Source organism: Carettochelys insculpta, chromosome 1 (genome assembly GCF_033958435.1).
Source record: "Carettochelys insculpta isolate YL-2023 chromosome 1, ASM3395843v1, whole genome shotgun sequence".
NCBI classification, from domain to species: Eukaryota; Metazoa; Chordata; order Testudines; family Carettochelyidae; genus Carettochelys; species Carettochelys insculpta.
The window spans coordinates 195,992,438-195,998,316 of record NC_134137.1 but is presented as its reverse complement, the minus strand read 5'-3'; positions in this window follow the sequence as shown (position 1 = coordinate 195,998,316).

Sequence of the window (5,879 nt, the reverse complement as noted above, 5' to 3'; positions counted from 1 at the left end):
AGTGCTCTGCTTCTTGCCCAGCCAGATCAATGTTCAGCTTGATGTCACTGTCCACTGCCTCTTCAATCTTATCTATTGGCCAATAAATGCCAACATTGAGAAACAATGGTGCCTGAATGCAACCATGCCGCTGCTCTTGGAAATAGGGGATGATGCCTTGTAGCTGCCATTAACTTAGCTGCAGCTTTCTGTTTCATTCTAGTGCCTTCTATCTATGCCATCATCCCAAGGCTGCTGAGCCACCTCAGCAGATGGCAGAAGCTGGCTCAAGGTACTAACTCAAAAGCCTGACAGAAATCTGTAGAAAGGGCTTTCCCAGCCTTGTTAAATTCAGCCGTTATCTCAAACAAGTCTGTCTCCAATTCAATGGGAAGATAAAGCTGATGAAACGGAGGTTAACTAACTTGCTTAAGTGGGTGGTGGGAGAAAGCGTGAGACCGTGGCAGACCAGGTAGCACAATCCTCAGCAACCACTGCTGTGGCGATCCCCCTGTGAAGGGGAAAGAGAACTGGTGGAGCACTTTGCTCTGCTAGCTCAGCCCCAGGGTGCTGCCACCAGGGGAGGGGAGGGGATCCCCCTGTTAAGGGCTGCAAAGTGCTCCTCTGGTTCTCTGCCCCCTTCCCAGGCGGATGGCCATGGCAGTGGCTGTTGAGGCTGAGCTTGTGGAGCGCCTTGGTCTGCCAGCTGAGCAGCCTTTAACAGGGGGATCTGCTCCCTGCTGGTGGCACCGTGGGGCTGAGCTGGAGGAGCAAAGTGCTCTGCCAGCTCCCTTCACCGCCGCTCCCCACCCCCCCAACTAGACTTGCACAAATTTTGAAACACACCTGGTTTCCCAGGAATGTAACTCCTGCGCAAGTCGAGGGTTTACTACAAGTTATAGACATATACAATACTTTGATACCAGTGTAACTGCTTCTGCAAGGGTGTATAGAAGTATAAGTAGTTTGGTAAAAAATAACACCCTTACGAAACATGGTTACACTGGTACAAAAATCATGGGTAAACTAGACCTGACCACTTAGGCACTTTAGGAAATTGTGTACTATCAAAATGTTCTAGTGTGTGTTTTCTTTCTTTTCACAGGTCTTTGTCAATTACCTCCTAACCTGTACAATAAAAGATATAAACTGATTTAAGATGGCAAGTCCACCAGGCTAATGACCTTCAAGACCCCCCATGTCTGGCCCCCTTGTCCTGCCATCCCTCCCCATCCCCAGATTTTTGAAACAAGGCTTTCCTTATCAAGCCTTGGAGAAGTTGCCTTGCAGCAACATGAAAACATTGTCAGTTTTGGCAGCCTGGCCTCTTTTTACTTGATGTATCTGGTCCGCTGTCATTACAAATGTTTCCAGTTTCACTTTATCTAACTGTGAGTAGTCATGCCTCTGGCCCATATTTGCCTTTTCTCTTTTCCCCACATTTCTTGCTCTGAGTCCCTTTCTGAAAATCTGCTGCTGCCTGACATACCCCATGTAAAAAGTAAGCCCTAATTATGTTCCTCTTGCTCATACTTGGCATAAACACAGTACTTGCAAGAGCATAGCTTATAGCAAAATGTGCCATAGTTAATGAAATTGCAAAGTTACATCTTATGTTGTCCTTCAGGATAAGAAAAAATAGAACACACACTTGTCTAAAAGAGTTATTCATTCTAGCTGCTCTCTTCAAGGAACCAATTGCAGTCATCCTTGGGAATATATATTATGCAAGTCTCTTCCATTAACATAAATGAATCAATGCTTTATGGGTATGGTTATCTAATTTTTAGGTAGAACTAAGGTATGTATTTCTGATTTTTCACGGTTCTTGTAATATACATGTATATTTTCATATATACCCACCATGCTTTTCTTGTATTTAAAAAAAAGAGGAGCCTGTACTCAGCTGGCTCCCTGCCCCCTCCCCAGCCAATCCTGCAGCTGGGACTGCCCAGGTGCCAGTACTCAGTACCTGCAAGTACTGGCACCAAATAAATAAATAAATAAAGCACACTGCATACTCCTGTATGATGAGATTATAGGGTTAGAATACCAAAATTAATATTCGTGGTAAGATGGTATTCATGTCAGTGACTTGAACTTTTATACTTGTGAATCTAACATTCTCATTTCCTTCATGAACAATGGCCTAGCTTACAGAGTTTATGGTCATGTGCTGTTCATGTTTGTCTTCATTTCTGTTAGAGTAGGTTAAAAAAAATGCCAGTTTTCTATTGGGAAATGCAACTGTGACCAAATTGAAACATTTACTGGTAACATGTCAATGTGAATGAAGTTTTAGTGAGGAAAAATGTCAAAATAAATTGCTTTGATTTCACATTGATTCATTTGGTTTTGACTTTAATATTAGACTAAATATTAATTTATATATGATCTATTATAGCTGTCATAAATATTCATTATAATTTGTATACTGTATATCGTTTTGATGATATCAAAACAAAAATGTTTTCAGAATTTCCTTTCCACCAGAAGTTTTAAATTGGAGCAAACAGAAATGGAGCAGAAGTCCTGTTTTCTGTTCAAGGCTATTTTTTATTTAGAAACCCAAGTTTGAAAATGCTTGCTTAGAACTAAAGTACTGACTGATGAAACTCTTCTGGATTTCCACAAGTGCCAGTGTGAGCAGAATCTTGTCTCTTGATGGAAGTTTGTAAGCAGAGTTTTCAGTCATAGGCCCAACACTGCTTAATAGCCAAAGTCTAACTATGTGAGGTGCTCAACTTCAACACTGTATCCTTCGCCTTGTCAGCACTATACAGGCTCCCTCTGCAACTGGTGGCCGAATGGAAAGGAGGGGACAATTTCCTTGGCTGGGACAAGAAGGAACAGGAAATGGACAGAACAGAAAGCAGGGGCAGGAGGGTGCTGCTGTTCCATGTAATTGGAAGAGGATGTATTTATCCTGAGCAGTTTCGGAGAAGCTCTGTGTCATGACTGGACTGGCAACGCACACCTCTCCACTCCATGTCTCATGTACTCAGAGTACAATCGGTTTCCTCATGATATGTTGTGGACATTACATAGTTGCCCATTTTCTTTGAGGGATGCGAAAGATTTTCTTCCGTCAGCGTGACTGGGAAAAGTAGGGTAGGTTTTTTGCCCCTTGCACAGTGATTCCAGGATTCAGTGGGATGTGTGGGGAAATTATGTTAAGACATGAGAACATACAGAAAAACATTTAGATGTCTAGTGCAGGTACACATTTCAGATGGGACACGTGGATTGGTTAAAAACAGACTGGAAGGAGATTTAATGGTCAGTGGACTGATTCACACTGAGAGTCAGGTCTCCTGTTCAGAGCCCAAATGCTAGACCCAAGGATCAAGATGGAGTCAGGAATCAGAGGTCAAGGTTGAAAATGAAACAGTAGGAGTCAGGAAAGGCAGGATCCTGGCTGGTTCTGAGGCAGGAAAAAGGTTGGGCACAAGGCAGGGTCTGGACTGGAGCTATGCAGATGCAAAGCTGGAACAGGGCTTGTAGAGATGAACACAGGGAGGCAGAGAATCTATGTGAAAGTGCATTGAGCAGCAGGTGAGCTATTGCTCTGCTGATGTATTAAGGTGTCATGTGCTCTGAACAGGTGCAGCTGCAGAACCTTATTGCTGACATCATCCCTTGAGGAGTTTGGGGAAGTGAGATTTGGGGTTTCTACTGTCTTACCTTCTCTCTGCATCCTTATACAAAGGGAAAGCACTGGGCTGTCTAGGATGAGTTTGGAAACACAGAGGTCTGATAGCAGCCTCCCTCTACCAAAATAGGTAGAAATGATTAAGAATAATATTGACCAACACAGTACAAATAAATACTGAGTTCACCGCACTATTTTAATTAAATAAAGTTGTGGCCTAATTAAATCACAGCTATTGCCTCCAGTCTTTCTTCCAACATGGTCACACAAAGCCCTATGGAGCCCAGTATGACAATGCTTCTGACTGAATTGAAAATTTTCTGTAATTGTTAATGTACTAATGAAGTATTTTATTCCACTCCATTTGGTACTGTATGACCATATTACACGAAAAAACTTCTGGTAGTGCACACAGACAGTAGAGGAGCAGAAAATTTCATTGGCAAAATGTAAGAGTAGCTAACTGAAACCTGACTTTTTATATCTCCTTAGATTTGAGTTCAAATTTGATCAGAAATAGATTTTTTTTCTTGGAGATTTTTAGATTTAGTGTTGTTAAAAGTTAGGTGTAATCTTGGCAATTTTAAGATACAACTTTTCTGCCATTTCAAAGTGAGACCTAGCGCATAATTTCTTAAGCATTTCTTTATGCTGTTCCTGTGCCTGAGGATGAGTTCTAATTAAGGACTAGATTATACTCTGCTATCATTAGTAAAGTGGAAATAAGCATTTTGGGCCAGTTTCTCCACCTTTCAGCTCAGATAATCCAAAGCAGTCATATTACTTCCATAAACAGACCACTGCCGAGTTGCTGAAGAATTTTATAGTGGGGGTTCTGACAAACATTGAACCAAACTGTAAACCTCTCTATGATCAAAATCACTTCAGGTCCTGGGGTGTATCAGCACCCATGGACATTTGCAAATTTCACAAACATAGGGAAATATTTGCATGGCGTTAATACAGTTTACATTGCTGATAACTTTACTTCTTGGTCTAGTGAAGGTATTGACACAGGATGGTACTGAAGGCAGTAAATTAATCCTTGCTGGTGCAGTGATTCTAAGGGCTATTGTTATTAATGCTGTTTAGAGTAGTTCTTCTGCACTAACTTGAGTGCCCAGAATCACATGGGTAAGCTGACCATATTTCCTTAGGCTACATATGGGATACCTGGGGGTGGGAGACGGCTCCCTGGCTGCAACTGCCCAGCAAGTGCAGCTCCCAGGCTGGCCCATGTCATGGGGTGCTGGAACAGGGAGCTCCCCATCCTGCCCCACACCTCTGGGTGCTGGGAATAAGACTACAGCCCTGTGGGATAGCTCCATAGCTGCAGGGGCGCCCTAGCTGTGGATGCAGGTAGGGAGTGTTCCCGGCTACATGGGGAGGCTGTCCTTTGGTGGGGATTGGACTACCTCCCCGCAGTGGTCTCCCCAGCTGCAGGGGCAGCTGCCCCACGGAGGTGCTGCCCGGAACTGCTGGGGCACCAGGTCCCTCTTAAAATCTTAGAGCTGGGGGGACAAAACACACTGCCCTATGCTCAACGTATCAGCCTTACCTCTATGGCAGGACTCCGGCTACCTCTTCTGCTGCTGCCTGTACTAGCCGGTCAATATGTGCTGCACATGCTCTCTGGCCAGCTCTTGATTGATTTTACCTGCAGCTGCGCCGACTTGGGGGCGAAGGGCAGCTCAGAAAGGGGAGTGAATACATGGGACAATTAGCTTCTTTGTTAAATAAGGCAGGATGCTGACCTAAAATATGGGATTGTCTCAGTTAAAATGGGATGGGTGTTCACCCTACAGATGGGGGGAAAAGTGTCTTTATTCATTCTATTACTCAGTGTCACCCAGCTGAGAGCTGAGCTTTTTGTCTTCTGGACAGATATTTTTAAGTAAATGCCCTGATATTCAAATCTTATCTAACGTAGCCAAGTCCAACTAACTAGCACTCAGATATTCAAAGAATTTATTTCTTCTTACTGCTGCCTCTCTGCCTACGTACTGGTTTTTTATGTCCCACTTGTTTCTTATTATACCTGACAGTTGAAGGATTAGTGGGTGCTTTTTGCTTACAGTCTTAATGTAGCTAATTAAAAGAGGCATTTGACTCAGAATACGGAAATTACTATTTCACTGTTCAGTGGAACACTTTTCCCATTACAGTTGCATCTGTCTGTGGTTGTTAATCTTCACTATTATATAAAATTTAATGCTTAAGTCTAACATCAAAAATAGGTAATTTTCCA